General features: G+C 45.4%; 1 protein-coding gene across 3 annotated transcripts in view; it reads right to left on the bottom strand.

Annotated features, from left to right (window-relative positions):
- Positions 1-19,809, bottom strand: part of FGF12 (fibroblast growth factor 12) — a 221,692-nt gene that overhangs the window by 79,572 nt on the left and 122,311 nt on the right. Inside the window, exon 1 of one of the 3 annotated variants that reach the window (XM_065640006.1) lies at positions 3,404-3,446. The exons of the other annotated variants lie outside the window; for them this stretch is intronic. The gene's annotated coding sequence lies outside the window, so the exon portion shown is untranslated. Of the gene's footprint in view, positions 1-3,403; positions 3,447-19,809 lie in introns of those variants that run through there. 3 annotated transcript variants of the gene reach the window in all.

The following is a 19,809-nucleotide window of genomic DNA, read 5'->3' as shown; positions in this document are numbered from 1 at the left end:
AAGCTAGCTGGCTGCACATGAGCAGACACCCTATCTGGATGGCTGAGATCCTCCAGGCGTGACAGGAGTTTGTAGTTTTATGTGACCACCCACCAAAAGTAAATAACTAAGATCCAGTTACTGCTGGCTCAAGAGACAGGAAAAACAATCCCACATAGGATACAAAAACCTCATCAGCCTCCTGTCTTCCACGCCTCTAGTGAGGCTGTTTAATAAGCCATAGTCCTTATGTAACTTCGGTCACGTTGTGTGTTAAGTGTTTCCATCAGGAACCCCGTCTCTAATGATTCTGCACCACCCTGTACAGCTCCCACCCCGAGCACCCGCATGGACAAAACCCGCCACAGCAAGCAGGGTACCTGCACGCAGGTGCAAAGGATTTCGGCTTCAGCAACCTCTCCGCTGGCTGGAGGAGAGTCAGGTACTATTTTGTAGCTACAAAAGCCACTGAATAAATCAGTTTCAGCTGGTTTCTATGTTGCCTTAAAGTGATTTCATAGCAACAAGAGTGTTATAGACTGCAGGCAGGCTTTCTCCCAGCAAGACTCAACTCTGGGACAGTAAATAAGTACAATTGTACTGGCCATCTACTAAGAGCTAACATAGGTCAAGCTGATATATGTCAAACTGAGACTTAGATTGAGTCCAATATTCTGCTTTCTTCTTAGCAAAATGAATTATCTATTTTGTTGAATGTAGGATCTTGACTTAACTTCCTTTTCTAACAAGTACATCAAAGCTGGAAGAAATGAAAATCTGTATTCTCAGGCACAGATGACTGCACCACTCTCCTCAAGCCTGTACCCTTCCTCCATTTTATCTAACAGCACAATACTAAAGGCACTAATAGGCGCTATCTGATAGGAGACCTATGATTGAGTCCCTGAAAGTGTCTTAGCCTCATTTTTACACTCTGCTTAAGTTTTAATGTTTAAGTACTTCACATAAAATGGAAGAGCTCTCAGCAGGAGAGATTCAGATGTTCCTGCAGCCTGATGCTGTGTGCTGGGGAAGGGAGGAGATCTTGTCTTAAAGCCCCTCCTCAAGGATAAGAAGAGTGCAGATATAAAATAATCCTGACCTCTTCCCCTTTCTTGGAAAGATGATTTAGCTACAGAATAGAAACCCCTTTTTCTTTGGGGTGCAAACTATACTTCAATCATGCAAATCATTTTGGAATAACGTGAAAACTTCTCCCACTTTCACTAAATACCCTATCAAGTATAGCACAAATCTGCTCATCATTAGGAGCTTCATGTCATTTTTAGAGTTTATCAGAACAGCACCCAAAATGCCCTGAAGGTCCCCCCACATCTTTGCTACAGATGCAAACACCATTGCACCAGAAGGCTCAGTGTCACCAGAGTAAAACAGGATAAAGCCCCAGGGTCCCTTTTTGTAACTGATCTGACAGACACATGGTCAGGTCTGATTCAAGCTTTAATAACTGCCCTCTTCATAATCCCAGGCTTTTCCAAGTCAATGCCTGCCTAGGGTCAGGCTGGAGGAGAAATCTTATCTTACTTTTTTTTTTTTCTTTTTTAACCTGACCTCATTTTACTGAAGTTTGAGGCTCATGCCCAAACTCCAAGGGAATGGAGAGTTCTCAGCCACACACAAAACCACCACGTTCCTCCTGGCCCTAACACAGTCTGATGGCAGCAGCGTTCCCGTCTCTCCTCACTGCACAGACCCTCTGCGGCAGGAGCATTTCTGCTCCCCAGACTCACTTAGCATCACCAAACAAATGCCTTTTCCAGACATCACAGAGTCAGAAAGAACTTTGGAGATTTACAGATCTCTCTTTCCCTGGTTTCTGCATTTCCTTGGGTCTCTTTCTACAGGCAAGAAGCACTGGTGAACAGCTGCACCTTTGGGTACCTACCTGAACTGAATACAAAAGCAGGTCAGAGACCTGCACAGCCAACACTGAGTTCTCTCCTCTAGCACAGGGCACAGCCCAGGAGGGTTGGGGAGTTGCTTGGGCAGTGTGTGATTTGCCTCACATAGTACAGGTGTCTCTACACCTGAACTGGGCTCCCTTTGCATCCCAAAAATCAACAGGCAAGCCAGGCCAGGTCCACAGGGTCCTGAAACCACCTGCATCTCTCCACTGATTGCAAAGGGACCAGCTTGAACAGAAGCAGCTACGCTGGTAACAACAGCCAGCAGAGTAGCTGCTTCCCACCAGGGAACCTCCTGTCTCATGTCTGGGCATAAAGCAGGACATTGGGATTTGTCATTTCTACAGCAAGCGGTGTGGCTGGGAGGCCTTCAGACAAAATTGTAGGTGAAGGCAGCTTTTAACAGGGAACAAAGATTTGCCCATCTTTTCCTCCCGAAGCTCACTATAATGTTACTACCTGAAGACGGAACTGTATAATCACAGGACAGGATTTTTTCCTGCTAGCCCGGAGGCAAAATTCAACACATGACTTTTAAGAGACACACTACTTTTGTCGTATAGTATATTTTAACATTACTTCTTTCCATCTACAGAGAAATTTTATCTTCCAGCATTGCTATCCCTTATGCTGCAGCAATCATGCTGAAAACCTCAGTTTGTAGAAAAATCTCAAAACCAGCAGGTCAACTCATCAATTAAGGATGGTGGGATACCCTTATAAGTCTGAACAGAAGGCAGAAAGACAACAAAACGGACTGAGAACTTTTCCCAGTTTTGCAATTTAAAAAAAAAAACCACAACACAAAAAACCCCACAAAAACCCAAACTGTTCCCAGCAGACAATATTCCCAGTAGGCAATAGTCCCAGTGCTTATTGGAGCACTGAGGAAAAAAAATAAAAAAGAACCCCACAACCTTGATACTTTTGTCTGAAGTCCCCTCGATGATACTGCTCCAGGCTATGATCAATAAGAGAAAGAGGCAAACCATTTAAAACAGAAGACAAAAACGCAGCACAGATGAACATAAACCCTGCCATGAGCACTTTCTTTCCATAATTCACAGAATTTACCAGGAATCAAACCCAATCCTACTCTTTAACCTCATGCTTGTGTAGCAAGGGGAACTCAGATCCTCTTGCTCTTAAAAGAGCAATACTGCATAACGCACTTGGGATAAACCTATTCCTCCCACTCAGGCTCCTTCATACACTCTATTTTTTGTAGGAGCAGATTTCCCTGAAGAAATGGAACTGCACTAATGTGGACAAGATTTCAGCACCAATTTACCATCTCCCTGAAGTCAAGCATTTCAGAATGGATTTAAGAACAGAGTTATAACTGCCTTGATCCCAAAGTAGTGGCTAAGCACAAGAGATTTCCACACAGTATGCATTCCCAGCACAGACCCCACTCTATTAGGATCCCCATGCAATATACAAAAAGATATTTTTACCCTTATTTTATAAGCAAGACTATTATACTTTAGGATGCTTACTTTAAAGATCCTGTTCTGGTTGCTCATACACAGCTGTTCAGGGCTCAGGGCTGCTGGAGAAAGCTCAGTAGACCCTCTCCATATGCAGATGCAGCAAGCTGAAATCCTTCACATGTGGCACTCCCAGAAGATGCAGGAAAATATCATGCCCAGGAAGCAGCCCCAGTGGAGAACAGACCAATAAGATTAACAGGGAGTAAGAGCTAAGCCACGGCTCTGTTCCTGATCTGCAGCATCTGCCAGACTAGAGGCTCTTCCTAGGGTGAAGACATAGTTCTCAGATGATAACCCTTCAGTCATCCAGCAACCAATTCACTGCACATGCCCTGAAGGGCATCCTGCTTGCTCCCCTTTCAACAGGACAAAGTCAGCTGCTCTGCCTGCCCTGCTTTTAAGTTTCTGAGCCCTTTGACATAGCTGAGGCCAACTAAATCATGATCTGATTGCTAATCTCCCTGTCTCTGCTTAAATCGTAATGTGATGCTGTCATTATTCATTTCAGCTGTTCTGCTGCTGAGTCTTAAAGTCATCTCAGTTCACCATCAGCTGCTCTGTGTCCTGCCTTATTGTACAGCTATACAGTGATTTTCTCTCTCTTGGGGCTTGCCAAGGACATGATAGTTGCAGGGTGCTCACACATACTTTGCTTGATCTCTATGGATATGCTCACAGAAGGCCAGGAGATCAGGTACAAATCAGCTGCTCTACAGAGTCACATCCCTCACCGTCAAATCACAGGCCTTGCTGAAGGTACTTGCTGTGTGCTATGGGGAAAACAGCAAGAGCTCTGGCAGAAATGCTTCCTATCAGAAGCACCACTGGCTCTTTAGTGATCTTTTATTTTAGTTCTGCTACTTAAGGTGAATATGGAGCTCATCCCATTAACTGGAAAATGGAGAACATACAAGCAGAACAACTCCCCTTAAGGCAGAGAGGATCCATGAAGTTATGCACCAATGCTACATTTAGCAAAGCCTCATCGAGGGCACTAACTCTTGTTTATTCCCATCAGCACTGCAGCAGCACAAACACAATCTGGCCACATGCAACAGCCTAAACCCCTGGGTACAGAACCCTACGCTCTATCAAGCACTGTAGGGTAGCTCAATTTGATCCAAACCCTGAGCTCTGGAGGACCAAGGAATAAGGCACAACACTGACTTCAGGCTGAGACTCTATTGTGGAAGGCAGTCTGCCGTGGCCTCATTTCTTGCAATTCACAGAACACCTCTTACTACAGCAATACAATGACCTGAGGCAGCAGCAAGCCAGACCCCGCTTTGCCTTGGGCTGGGAAATCTAACAGGACTCAACAAGACCCTACTAACAGAAGTCACCTTAATCTGAACTCTCCGAGTTAATAGCAGGGATCTCAGATAGGGTTTTCAATGATATCTTGAAAAGATGAAGAGCTTAGTGACCTTTCAGGGATTAAAGCCACTGGCTCCAAGGATTCTCATAGCAATGCTCTGGTCAGCAGGCAGGCCTTCACTTGAGGTTGTTGGTGCAGAACTGCTTTTAAATCCGTTCCAGAAGTTACTGTGTTGGGTGCCAGAGGTGCTCGGTGATGGTTATACCATAAACTCCAAAGCTCTCGGGGTTATTGTTCTCTGCACAACAGGCTGTCAAAAAACAGAGGACTCTGCTAGGTTAGACAGCAAGCAGCCATTTTATATTCAGCAACCTGCAACAAGGTAGAAGGTACCTGCTGCATGATTTCGACAGCAGACTTGCTTGTTAGTTTGCTCTCTTTTTCTGCAGCAGGACACAGTCCGACTCAACACCTCAGCCTGGGCTTAGTACAGCAAGGCTGTCAGAGATGCCAGAGGCAGGATCCCCAAACAGCCCTTCTGGTTCCTGCTAACAACACTGGTCTGGCAAGGGAAGAGTCTCCAGCCCTGATCTGAGCCATGGCTGGGCACACTGCTGACTCTCTCCAGTGTCTGTGCAACAGCTTTGCTGAGGATGTGACTGCAAACATGGGACCTGTAATACCTCTCAGGAGCATATTTCACATAAATGTTCTTTAAACATTTGTTTATTGCAATTAAACATTTTAGCCTGGAATTTACACATTTCATTATTCTTATTTTCCCCCATTCAGGCTGCAGCTGTCATAATGGGAGGCTGATTTATGACTCACCCAACCAGCACTCAAATCCTTAACGCACCAAAACCAGCATTCAAGTCAGAGCGTAAACTACTTCTAATTTACTTAGATTAACTCCACGTTTAAAGTACCACTGCAGAAACCACAGTTCCCCCCCTGAAAATGATGGGTTCCGGAATACTCGGTAAGCCAAATACAACGAACACATGCAGACAGAGAAGGGCAATGAAATCCCTCCTGTGGAAGTACTGTATTAATGAAGGCGTCTATTAACTTGGCACGAAAATGCGTCAGTGAGCTCCATGCAGATTACTATGGTGACACGCATTGCCACAGAACTCCGGGAAAAAGAAAAATGAAAAGCTGAGGGAGAAAATTGTTGGGGATTTTTCCCAGTCAGGAATTGCTAAATTCTCCAGGGTGTTTGGAGTTACAATGAAGTGGCTGTCTCCAATTAAATGCATCACTGTCAGCATAAGTTTAATAGCTCAACTCACTACAACAATTGACTGCACCCACCCAAACTCGGAAGCTCAGGAATAAGAGTACTTGCGGCTGCGCCAGGAGCTGCTGCCCTCGAAGGTCAAGGGTGTGCTTCCCCCAGCCAAACGCTGCGCCCAACTCTTCCAAGCTGTGACCAGGGTGGAGCGTGAGGCTTTAGCAGACACTGTGCATGGGTGTCTGCGACTGCACCTACAGTGACTCACGCACGGAGCAGGTCGAAGCCTCCTGAGCCACACATGGGGATCCTGGAGGATGCTCCAGCTGCGTCGCTCGGGTCTGGAGGCAGGAAATCCTGCTGCAAAGTGCTGAGCATTCTCAGCTCCCACAGGAGTCACTGAGTGCAGAAAAGCACACGGGTGGAGGCAAGGAGGGCATTTCCCAGCCCCACAAAATGTTTGCCACAGCTTCTGTGGCAAAACTCAGCAAAATTGGAGCAGAAGGACACGCTCTGCCTTGAGGAAGCCTACAAGCAGGTGGCCTGGACAGACTGAGCAATGCAGCCTGTAGCATCTCCAGTAAGAGGCAGGGAAAGGGCAAATGAACTGCAGAGCCGAGGGAGGGGAGCAGCGTAGGGGGGCACTGGCATTTGGATGCTTCCTCAGGCTGTGGGCACAGAGGCCGCATCATGGTGAGCAACAGCAGCTGCTCAAGCATTAGGAGGGGCCCCATAGCAAAGCTCAGCATCCAGCCTCGCCTTGCAAAGCTGCCACAAACCCCTTCAGTTTAGATACAGCCATTCTGCTTAACACACGGGCACATCACCCAGCCTGTGAGTAGGACGGAGAGATGTAAACAGACTGATAATGCTAAGATTTATTCCCAAGGTCTGTGACTCTGTGTGCACCGAACAGTTGATCCCAGCTCTTTTCCCGATGATGCAGAATAAAGGCCATGCCCAGCTCCAGTTCAACATGATTACAGGGTTAGTGTCGCACTCCAATTACAGGGAATTTATTTTGAGAAGAAAACGACTCTCAGACAATAGGGATGCATAGCATACTCGTGTATTTACTCATCTCAAGTGCAAATCTCCACCCAGGGCTACTAACTACAGAGAGACAACTGGTGTTTTCAGGATGCATTACATGAAATAACAGGCTGTGCTGACGGGGATGGCCTCTGTGTTTGAAGGAGAAGCTTCCGAAAATGACATTTCCCTAACTCAGAGGGATGACAGGCTCAAGCCGATGACAGCACCCATCAAAGCAATTGCCTCCTGTCACCATCAGTGAGTCACTAGAGCAGAATGGCACTTTGTAGGCAAAAAGAGCATCCAGAGAAGTGACTTCCTTTCCTGTGCTGATGCCTGCAAGGAGGAATAGTAATTAGCCCTCCAACACTGAGAACAGCTGCCTGCACCCTCCACCAAGAAGCAGATGTGTAAAGCTCCGCACTACGACCGCTTTTGCAAAGAGGAGTCCCTCCAGGGAAGTCTTATTTCTCAATTGTAGAGTACGTGAAAAGGATGGGGTTGCACGGCACTGGCGTTTATGCAGGCTCTCCCGTACCCAGTGAATCAGCTGTACACAGATGTTAATAAAAGTCTGAGGTAAGGGGTAGAGACAACAGTCATATAAAGCAATGAAAATAGGAGACAGAACTTGGGACCACTGCTACATGTGTCTCACAGACCACACTCTTCCTAGGAGGCTATGGATGTTAGGACTTGGAGAAGTCACCCTGCAGAGTATGAGCAGCAGAAGCTATACAAAAAACTCCATTTCATTAACAGGGAAAAAAAAAAGGAGATCTGAAAAGAGTACAAGTGTTGATTTTTTTCTTTTGAGACAATGTTTTGTTTGGAAATCTAATGAAAAAAAAAAAAGATGTTAAAAGAGTTGGACATGAAGGCCAAAGTTTAATTTTGAGTAGAATGAAATATTGCATTGGATCTGAATCCCCTCCTCCCCAGAAACTTCTTTTATTTGACCAGAGAGCTAAAAAAATCAATTCTTCATACAGCCACACTCCTGGGTTTGTCTTTGCCTCCCCCAGGACACGGTTTGTGTTGCTCTGTTGATCCAGTGTGTTTTACCCACAGTCAAAATTTCAAAACATTTCCCTTTAAAGAACAATCTTCTATACCTGTATTGAAATGAGCTCCAATGAAGACAGAACCAAAGTCTGACAGAAATGAAAATCATAAAGGAGAGATGTAGGGCTGTTCCAGAATTTATGCAGGGTGAGCTTTTTCAGGTAAGGGAATTAAAAAAATACGTTTAATGGAAAAGAAGCTGTAGCTACAGCTCCTAAGCTGTCATTTTCTAGCACAGTCAATGCCTTGGCTACTGAAGGTTAAAGTATACTCATAAGTATGGATAGCAGAGCATGCAAAATATATTATTTATTTTGAGGAACACCCTGCAATTATTCCTGACATATTGTGTAATTAGCCAAAATTACAGCATATTCACCCAGAGCGAAACAGAGGATAGCATAAATATTATGTGTGAGCCCACAATCACAGAGCGCATTTCATTTGGGTGCAAACGTGACCCCACGAACTAACCACGTGGGTTCATGGCAGCTTCTCCCCGGCCCCCATGGGCTGCACCAGCTCCCAAGTGGGCATCCTCAAAGGGGAAACATCGGGAGTAAAATCCACATTTTCCCCATGCCAGCTCGAGTGCTACACAAAGATTTAGCAAATGGTTATCCCTCCCCTGCAGAGCTTTTGGGTTCAGGGACGATTGAGCCCAAAGCTCACACTGGCAAAGAAGGGGACCCAGCTCTGCTGTCCCCAAGGGCGGTGGGAAGGCAGGCTCAGAGGATGATACCTGGAGATGCCGCTTGCTGGGCTTCGCTGCCTGGAGCAGGCAGGAGGGAGAAATGGAAAAGGAGGCCTGCCCTCTCCCCACACCTGCAGCACCTCTCACCCTACAAACAGATAAAGGGGAAGAGGGTTTCCTACAGGGCCACACGTCACCCAGCTGCAACCCCAGGGTTTGTCTGATGGGTCAGAAATCCTGGGCAACCTTGTGGCAGCACTTTGCCGCTTGTGTGGTTAGGAAGGCTGTGTTACGTTTTGTTGACTCCGGTGTGCAACATAAAACTTTTTCACTGTGAATTAATCAGATTTCTTCCCATTTTTCTGCAAAGATTTAGGTTGGATATTAGGAAATTCTTTCTACCGAGAATTGCTCCACAGGAGGGTGTAAAAAACAGGTTAAAGACATGCCTGTCTGGGGTACGTACGTCTCGTGTCAGTGCAGGGCTGTGGTTGGACTAGTCAACCTTGGGGGTTGGTCTAGGAGACCACAACTTGGTGACATTTCCACACCTCTGCACCCCAGGTTTGTTGAAAGGCTCCACAACACCGTCCCCAGCTCCCCTCACCTTGAAGTGCCCCACACAAGGCACCAGATCACTAATAGTCCTCACACAAGCAGAGCAGACGATGCCCCTGCTGTTCGCGCCTGCCACAGCCCTGTGATTTGTGCTGTTCTCAGATGCTACATCTCTCTGCTTCCCCCCACCAATCCAACACGGCTGAAATACCGCAGAAACACTGAGAAGTCCCTCGCATAATCACACCATGGAAACAGCTATATCATTCTTCCACCCTGTTCCGCATGCCTGGGAAAATAAAGTAATTAAAATAGAAAATGGACAGAACATCCTATCAACAAGCACTGAGCAGAAATGAATCACTTAAGATGCTATCGGTCTTGGGGAGGGTACCTGGTGCTACCAACACCAGCCCACAGAAGAGCCCTAGGTAATCACTGGGTAAAATTTGGGTCCCAGTGTCACTCTGCAAGCATTCAATAACACCAGGCAATAATGTCCCCTTTTGGTAGGCTTTCTCATGCACTCCCTCAGCATTTTTCCAAAGGGATGAGAGGTGCGAAACTTTATTTAACAAGTAATCAGCCTCTGATGTGAAAAAATTAAAGCTTGAATCAGTCAAGCTTGTATTGTAAGAACTTTTTGCTTTTTGCACTGATGCAGCTTCAGCCTGCCTGTAGAAGTTCACAAGCATTTTTGACCCAAAATTATGATGTTACTGAATTTCAACAAATCTTATGCAACACATAAACGCATAAAGAAAATGTGCAGCATGTGCCACTCAGGTTTGAAACAACGTTACACTTCAAAGACTAAGATCATGCTAAAAAGGGCCAAAACCCGCCATGTGACTCAAAGTTCTTTCCTTTTGCTTTGTGAAAATACACCTTTTTTTTTTTTTACCTGCAGATTTTAATTTTCCATCTGAGCCAGAAGTTTCCTTCAACCTAAGGAAAACACAGTGTGAGAAAGACATAATTTTCCTCATTCCAGCTAAAGCTCTGTTTTAAACAAGGACGGTGTTTCATGGTTCATATCTCACTACAAACACCTCGTTCCCGATGTTGGGTGGCCCTCAGAACTCCAGGGAGACAGGAAGGTTCACCAGCTGCTCCGTTGTTCTCTCAGAGCTGTAAACAGCGAGCTCCCTGCCCAGGGATTCGTGTGCTCAGAATGACATAGTGCAGATGGAGCAAAACCAGAAAATCTGCCTCTCCAATAGGTCTCCAAACGCAGCTCCAGCTCCTGCAGCTGCCCAGGAGCCACTCGCTGCCTAAGGGCTCAGGGTGGAGGAGCTCTCAAACCTCAACCTCATGGTTCCTAATCATTCAGGAGCTGCTATTGGGCTCTAGCTCTAAAACCTAACATTTATTTAATGGAAATAAGAGCTGTGTTTTTGAAGAAACAGAAAGGAAAATAGTAGAAGAAACGTTTAGGGAAGCAGAGAAGGTAGGAGTAGCACAGAAGGAAATAAAATAAAAACGAAACCAAATGTTTATAAATTTTTAAATAACAATGCTATGTGTTAGGCAGCAGGCAGACCCTGTCCTGAAGAGCATAAAACCAAACTATAAAAAGCCAGCAGAGCACTGGTAGTTACTCCACATGCCCTGACAGCCCTTTTAGCCACCGTCACAGAAAATCCCCACAAGAGCGTGATGTCGGTCACCAGAGGATGCCTGCACGAAGGGCTGCAGATCGATACCGGAGGCGGAGGGTGCAGGCAGCCAGCAGCTCAGACCCAAAACGGTTACAGGAGCTGTGCCAGGGAAAGGACCGGCTCCGGAGCAGGTGGCCAGTGTATGAACCCTCCATCTCCTGCAGCCCCACAGCTCCCAAGTCCCCACGGAGCAACCTCGGGAATAGCATGTGCTTCCCAAACCCAAGCTGGTCCCTGGAAGCCAAAACCACCCTGTTATTTTGCTAATTTCTACTGCTTTTTAATTTTCTGGAAGATGTGTACTGGCTTAACTTGCAGCAGTCCCATAATGCTTGACCTTTTGCAAACAGTTTTGCTTTGGGGAATGAAGGAATATATTTATTTGGCAGTTAAGGCAATATGGGTGGCAACTGCTAAGCAAAGAAACTGTGCAGCCAGCAAAGGGAGGGGACTGCAAACTATGCTGTTCTAGATAAATATCAATTAAGTGAGCATGTTCTATTGACCTCAAGACCTGGATCTTTTCTTCCTTTATTTTGATCCAAAATGCTTAAATATTTCAAGAAAGGAACATTTCAGGGTTTTTAAATCTTTATCAGGATCGCAATCAGCTTTCAGCTGGGAAAGTAGAACAAGTAAGAGAAGTAGATTGCCTCTCTGTGGATATTTTGCCAGTTCACAGCATGCAGCTGTCCACTAGATATAATACATCCCATGAACAGAGCACGTTGCTGGAGGGAAGGCGAGGCAGGAGACCCACAGGGAGAGAGCTCTGCACAGTGTGCTCCATAGGTGCTGCAGTGGGATGGGGGAGCATCTCTGTGCTCTCCGTCACTGTAGCTGCTGTGTCTGGCTCTGGATCTTCATCCTCAAATCCAGCCCCTGCCATTGGAGGCAACCGGCCATTTCACATCTCCCCTTTTCTGACATCCATCAATAGAGTCAAGCGCTCCAAATGTGAACTATCACACTGGAAAGGCCCCAGAAAGAAAGACGGGGAGCGCAGGCAGGCACAGCATCACAGCTCCCATTTCACCACGGCTGCCCACTTTCTGGCCAGAGAAATGCCGCAGGTCCCCAGCTGAGGGCTTCTCTTTGGGAACATGATGGTGCCAAGGACCATCCAAATGGAGTTCATCCTTGTGCTCAGTAACACTGAAGGAGAAGGGAGTACTGATGCAAAGCAGAGTCTGAAGGAGGTGGCCCTGGGACAACCCCTCCCCTTCCTCCCACATACAACTTCAGGTATAACAGATGCACATGCTGCTGAGCAGAGAGAGGAGCTTTTCTTGCTACCTTCCCCCTTGGCCTGAGCCAAGGTCTGCAAAAGGGGTCTGCACAAGAGCTCAATACTCCTCCAAAATCAGAGCAGCATAACCCCGTACAGCATCTCCTTAGCAGGACCCCAGGAACAGCGGCACAGTCACCCCCTGTGATACTGGGGGAAAGGGACAAACCCAAAGCCACAGAGCAGATGCAGGAACAGAGCTGCAAAGCCCCATTCCGCAATGATGATGTTTCCAGCAATAGCCCTTATCTTGCGGCCCAGGCACACTCCACGGGGAAAGGGCAGAAAGCAGAAATGCCCGGAGCCACTGCCTGGAGCCAGCCTTCCCCATGACACCAGCAACCAGCCAGCAGCTCAGCCCTGAGGACAAGAAGGGCTCAGGCCACCACTCCGCCTCCAAGCCTGAGGCTTTGTCCCTCTGTCACCTTTAGCCAGGATATCTTGGAATGCACAGAGGACAGCAGAGGTGTCTGACAGGTGTCAAGGGGTATCCAGCTGAATTTTCTCAGCAGCCATGGAAGCTCCATCAGGATTTCAGAGCGCCCCAGTTCAGTACTTGGAACGAGCACACAGATACTTGTCTGTGCTGCAGCAGGGGAGCTAGAAAAGCCAGCATGGTCTGCCTGAACAGAAAATACCACAGACGTGTTCCACAGCTCTCTCGAAAGCTGCTTTCTGGTTTACCATTTAAAAAATGTGTTGTAGCTGCTATTTTCAGAGCCAGTACTGTCAGGAAGCTGTAGCCCTGCAGCCATGCTACTGTGCTGCAAAAACTCAGCATCCACATTGACTCCCCTCAAAGCACAAACCCTCCCTTTAAAAGTAATTTATTCCAGGAGTCCATGGTAGAAGTGTCTACTGCATGAGGGGCACAAAGTGTGTCCGTGGCTCTACTACAGCTTTTAATAGAGATGCAAAATAAAACCAGCCTCCGGAAAGGCTAAGTTATTTCAGGATTCTGCTACACGTCAGAACAGGGTAAAGGCAAAACAACAGGTGTAGTAGTTTGCTTTACACTCAGAAAGGATAATGTATTAATATGAAGAATATTGTGTTAGCTAGGGAATAGAGACAATCCATGTATTAAAGAAGAGAACAGAGTATAAAGATACCATTTCCCTGATAGAATGCAGTGCAAACAGCCTGGGTACAGGGTAGATATTTTGGTACAAGTCACTTCACAAGAGACTTCCAAAAGCAAGGCACAACAATAATGCAGCCATGGCAACGATGCTACAATAGCACACAGAGCATATGGAAATGTATGTATGTTTAAATATTAGTTTTCTGGAGTTGCCTTCCCTGACCTGCTCTCTTCAGTACTCTTGGTCACTTTCTGGCAAGCCATAGAGCTTGCAAATACAAAAGGGACGTCAATCTCTTACATATTTTGCTTGTTAAAATTCTTGCTTTGATTTTAATAATAATTAATCACAGCTTGGCTTCAACTGTGCAGTAGGAAATTCCCAGAAATAATGTGCACATGACTTTTCAGAGGGATGGATCGAATGAAACAAATGCCAGAGGAACAGAATAAATGCCTACCTGGCCAATGTGCTATCTGGCAGTTAATGGTGTGCCCACTTGGGGAGGGGAGAGAAGGCAGATAAGCCCAAGTGAATTTGCACTTGCTCCTCAACATAGTGAGACTCAGGATCATGTTTGTCTCTCACAGGAGTGAGATTCATACAACCCCTTCAGCTCCTGTGGCAGCCCTGCTCTCTACACTGCTTGAGTCAAACAGTTGATATTTTTTTGTAACAGATGTCTGTTAAAATATGTGGTATGTGGTCTACTGAAACTATTCTAAATGCATGCTGAATTCAGCAAAGCAAGGAAGGAAGGAAGGAAGAAAATCTTGCCTTCATTTCAGTATTTTTGGAACTCAAGCTTTTAGTTTAGTATTTCAAAGCAACATTTCATTTAGAAGTAAACCTGAAAGTTAAAGAAAAATACACATATAAAAATCCTCCAAATTAAATCGCACCTTTTCCCCCAAAAAAACCCCAGTTATATCAGTCAGTGATAAATTGATTTATATGGATCTTTTAGTTTATGGGGAAGGAAAAAATAATCACTCATGAACCTCTTTTCGCCCTGACTTTTCCATTTGGCTGGTGACAGAGGAATCAATCATTTGTATTGCTCTAATGGTGAACCTCCTCTGCTGGCTAATGATCTTCACTGCTCCCACAAGCACAGCTACCCCTGAGGCCATGGGGAGAGAAGATATCCATCCCTCTAGGAGCTTGGATGACTTCCACTGATTTTCTTGGCATCAACCAGTCCAGGAACAGTATGAAGTGACTTACTGACTGACATGCTCACCCACAAGCTGTGTTGCAAAGCAGGCTGGCTGCTGAGTTCTCCATGCTCTGGAGTGAGCCAAGAGCCTGCCATCCTCCCCCAGCTTTTGGAGCCAGAGAGCTCGGGGTTGCTATCTGACCCGCCCCCCAGTAACCAAGCACAGACACACACCCTGATAGTCACCACATCTGCAAGTCACGAACATGTGCGATACCACCCCCGGGGATCAATTTGACAAAATGAAACCCATCTGCGGAGCTGTCATGAGCAGGAGGAAGCCTTCTCCCCCCGTCCTGATTATTTTGGCATTCATTAGCACTGGCAGATACAGAAGGAGCTTACAGCACCAATGGCAAACCTCTCCGAGGACAGACTGCCCCAAACAAGAAGGACACATGCCCTCAAGGCCGTGCCCCTTCCCCTTGACATTATCTAGGCTCATTTGGCCAGCCACTTGGCATGCATGCCCTCATCTCAGCTAGTACTTTCAACAGGTCCTGCTGGCAAAGCGATGCCAGGATTTTCAGGCATTTCTATTCCCCAAAGCAACTCAGACGGGGCACAGCACCAAATTCTGCAGAGAAAGAGGCAGAAGAATGCAACGGACTCCCCTTGGCTGGGTGCACACCCAGGCATGCATACGCACGTTATGGAAAAGCGCTGGGATCCAGTGGCAATCCTGCTGCCAACAGCAGCTACGTGCTGAGATAACGAAGCCGGCATGGGGACACAATAGCAACGGAGGGGCCAAATTCCACAGGTTAGGCAGATATTACAGCTCTTCTGAGATGAACTACTCCATGAAAGCAGGCAAGGATTATGACAAATTTAATGGGGAACTAAAATGGTGGGTTTTTTCCATGAGTTTCAATCATCATTTTCATCCTGCAAGAAATCAGAAAGGACTTCAGGATTTAATTCGGGGAATTTAACAGCTTGCAGAGATGACAGACTTCTCAAATGTTTTAAATGGATCTCCGAATGAGCAAAGTCCTTCTGTGTCCTTCAACTAAAGTTGCTCTTATATTTTACTTATACTGCTGTAAAAATACCAACATAGGTATATTTAAATTCCAAATCTCCATTTATTATTCAAAGCAAGAAATACCGCAAAAGGAAAACATGTTTTAAGTTACTGCTTTTTTTTATGTGTGAGCCATTTCCTTCACTTTGGAAGAAGCCTTTAAATCTTCCTTAATGAAAAGCATCCTTTCCCTAGAGGAGCACAAAATTTATATCAGACAGAAGGGGAGAAAAAAAAAAAAAAGAGCAGAATTTTTTTCTTTTTCCTGGGGTAAAAAACCTGTTTGAGACCGAGCTCCACATTCTGAGCTAGAAACTCATCTACAGAAGCAACGCCTGAAGGGGTGGAGATGATGCTACACAATGCCTGGCACCGCCTGACCCAAAGCTGCCTAAATTAAAATATTATTTCCCCAGGTAATGACACCCTTTCAGCAGGCTTCGCTCAGAAAAAATCCCCACCAACCCCAACGGATGTCACGCCTGATGGTCCAGCCTGTTTCCCTTTGTGCATGGCCCCAAACTCTACAGCTTTGCTGTTTGATGGCCATGGATGACGGAAAACCAACTCCACCCCAGCTCTCCAGAGTGAGCTCTGCCTGAGAACAGGCAGTGAAGCAATGGCCACAGCTTTCACAAACAAGCTGGACGCACCAGCCCACAGCTTCCAGCCTGTTACAAAACAGCCGAAAAAGGGATGAAGAAGCTGCAAAGGCGACACAACTACTTGGTTCAACCATTTGTTGGCAAAAAAGTCATGTAGAGAGAGCTGCTTTGTCTAGTCTTCTGCATTCCCCTCTTGGATCCATCATTCTCTGATGGACGAGCCACCTCTTGAACCTGCACCAAAAAGCCATGCCATACAGTAATTTCTTTTGAATCCTCTATCAAGTTAATATAGTCAGAGCAAAATACATAATTTAATCTTTTCCAGCTGTACTTTATACATATAATTGTACAGGTGCTGTTGAACATACACGTATTTTGCTTGGCACCTGCACAACTGCAGCCAATGACCTGCATTAATTCACAATAATGGGATTGAGCCCATGAGTCCAAATTTTCAGCTTGGTCCACAATACTCAGCATCTTTATTTGGCCTGCTAAATTATATTATGAAGCCAAACACACGCAAGAGATATAAAAGAACACAGAGTGTGCATATGCAAGAGCTGCCTTTGCCCATAGAAAAGGGAGATGGAACAAGTGCCCATTTTACAACATGGTGCTTATTGCAACTGACAAATAAGATGTTTCTACAGTCTGTTTGGTCTGTTTTCCCTAAGAGCTGATAGCTTTGATTATACAAGATGTCCCTGTGTGGACCTGGTTCTCCATCGCTTGCCAAAACTTGCAAATTCTCATGCCCACTGCTGCATGAGCCTGAACTTCTACCGGCTGTGAATTCTCCCTTCCCATATAAGAGCAGGAGTATTTTGCTCTCGCTTCACACAAGCTGTGAAATGAAGCACAAGGTGCCAACCAGTGCAAAATGTAACTCTGCTCACGCACATCTTTACTGAATATTTTAGTTACAGCACCGAGTCGCATACAAAAAACAATTAATTGATGTAAGCTCACAGAGTTACTTTTATAAAAGCAAAGGGAACATAAACCACCATCAGTATTATATTTCTGTAATGGTGCGAGTTGCTACAGCTCCACCATGGCCGCTTCATAAGCTCACTGGCAGTGGGGGGCCCAAAGTGCATCGTGCTGGAACAAGCATCAGGTATTAGACCTCTGTTTCAGGTGACGCTCTGTGCCTTGGTCTCGCTTTCTGTAAAATGGGGAGAATCCTTTCCATTTGGTAGAGCTTGTTGAGTACTACAGATGAAAATCACTCTGTAAATTGAAGTATTTTGACAGTTAGTCCCCTTAGCCATAAAATGAGGTAATGTTTAAAAAGGTAAAGACAGTTCCCCTACTACTGTACCGTTTCCAAATGGGACTGTACCCCTTTTGAAAAAAGATGTTTCTCACGTTCCTTTCACTGACTTGCAAAGTACTGAGCCAGCAGATCATTAAGCACACATAATCACTAGGGTTGAGGGTCACTGCGCAATGTATGCATTTTTCTTTAAACCAGTTTCAGTCCATTTGCATGTCATTTCCTATGCAATGAATAAGTTATCTGGGCACAATACACTCCCTGAATAAACAATGTGAATAGCGGCAAACCCAGCGGCATGCTGCTTTCTGAGCAGCACACCTGAGTCCAGGAATAGGATGCACCAGTGAAATAAATCTCTATTTAAATAATGGATATAGGGAACTAAAGCAGACACAGTCCATAGCCTAGGAAAGGATGCTTGAATTTTTTTCAAAGCAACTTAATTCCGCTACTTCTTTAATTTTATAAAATGAATACTGTACTGGTTACAAGTGATTGACTGACAGCTCTAAAGACTGAACAGCTCTATTTTTACAACACTGAGTAGCATCAATCCTTCTTCTACACCCATGAAAAGTCTTCCTTAAATCACTCTGCTCTGTAAGTTATCAAACACATTCTTCAGCATGAAAGTCCATGCAAGTTGAGGGAATTCTTAGAAGTCATCAATTCTTCACAGGTATTTAGTGAGTCCAAAGGAAGCAGAATTTGACCTGTGAAGCTGGGAGTGCTGTGGCAGGACCAAAACAAAAAGCCTTACCAACTACACCCTGCTGTGAAAGTCACTCAAACTTTAATGAGACAAAGCATCTTGAAATCTAGGAACAGGTCCAGACTTCCCAAGCACTTTTAGTCATTGAGGGACCTCATTCAATAGCAGATGGAGGGGCAAGAGGAAAGCGAAAAGATTTCAGCAGTGAGACTCCCAGGTCCTACTCTTGATCCTACCAAGAATCATTCCTGGGACAAAACGACCACACTTTTTTTGACAAGAGCCATATTTTGGTCTGTATTCACAGGACAACTAATATATAGGACGGTCCAGCAAGCTATCACTCATCAAAACTTGGTAAGACAAACAAAAAAAGTTTGGGTTTTTTTTTAATATTTCAAGTCATGCTATATTTCAGGTATTCTGCATCCTCTTTTGGTAACTGCTCTAAAACAGGTCGTTAAAGTGCCTACTTTTCACAGCCTAACCCCGTGCATTGCAAGTATTGAAGCATTTTGCTAGCTACATATAGTCCCTGCCCCACAGCCTGTGAATCAGGGGTGCCGCCAGCAATCCAAAGTAATTATTCCTTCCCTTTGTTGACAGCAGTAAAAGTAAGCAGTCTCCTATGGTGAGAAGTTTTCCCCCTATTTCTTTTTGTTCCTCACTTAAGTACAGGTTATGTACCTCAACCTAAAGACCAGAAGAGCAGCCCTCAGCTAGCTCTGACACCTTGCTGTAGAGTCATGACTGACAGACTTCAGATGTGGAGAAGGGGCTTCATGAAGAAATTAATCAACAAAGCATCAATGTATATGGGAAACATAGGATTACACAGATCAATGGCACAACTCTAAGAACTGAGTAAACAAGTGTGTCTTGTTTTTAACCATGATACTGACAGACATCTGAGAAAAAGGCACATTCACAGTGGCTTTCTTACCTTAGTGGTGATTTACGGCAGTAAAAAAATAAAGAAGTAAATACAAATTCCACCGAGAAATCGCAGAGGACCTACTCTTGCCAGGTAGCGAACTCTCGCACCTACCAAGGACAGTTGAGAGCACAAAGCACCTCTCAGAACTGAAACTGTGGGTGGTGGGACTTCATCACGGAAATGTGAGCAACATGTACACTAGGACTGAAGTTTTCCACTAGGAACCAAGACTATGTATAAGTACACAAAGATATAGAAAGGAAAAAACACTATCCCAAAACGCATTTCTAGGTCCTTGCAAGCTCACTGTTAGGTGTAACAGTTGTGCAGCTGCCATCTGGAAAGCCTTCTGAGCTAACGAAATTCCCTGTGCTCATGAAGTAGCACTTGATGGATCTAGTTATCAAATAGCCACAATTCTAACTGAGCCTCAGTTTATCGATTTCCTTGTCACCATGCAGAAAATAAGAGGAAACTGTTTAAAAAGTGAACCTACAGGGAAATGGAAAAATACAATTCTGGGTTAAACTAGCACACATTAAGCCGCCGGGTGTTTCCTGCCGAAGGACCCACTTCGCTCCCGCTTCAGATAGGAGCGGAGGGATGCTGGCAGCTGGTCTATGCCCACCCATCCCACCAGCCCGGAGAAGATCCGCCGGGACCCAGGCGAAAGTTGAGCATGG

Source organism: Caloenas nicobarica, chromosome 8, assembly GCF_036013445.1.
Source record: "Caloenas nicobarica isolate bCalNic1 chromosome 8, bCalNic1.hap1, whole genome shotgun sequence".
NCBI classification, from domain to species: domain Eukaryota; kingdom Metazoa; phylum Chordata; class Aves; order Columbiformes; family Columbidae; genus Caloenas; species Caloenas nicobarica.
The sequence above is the reverse complement of the archived record's forward strand: the minus strand, read 5'-3'. Positions and strand labels throughout refer to the sequence as shown.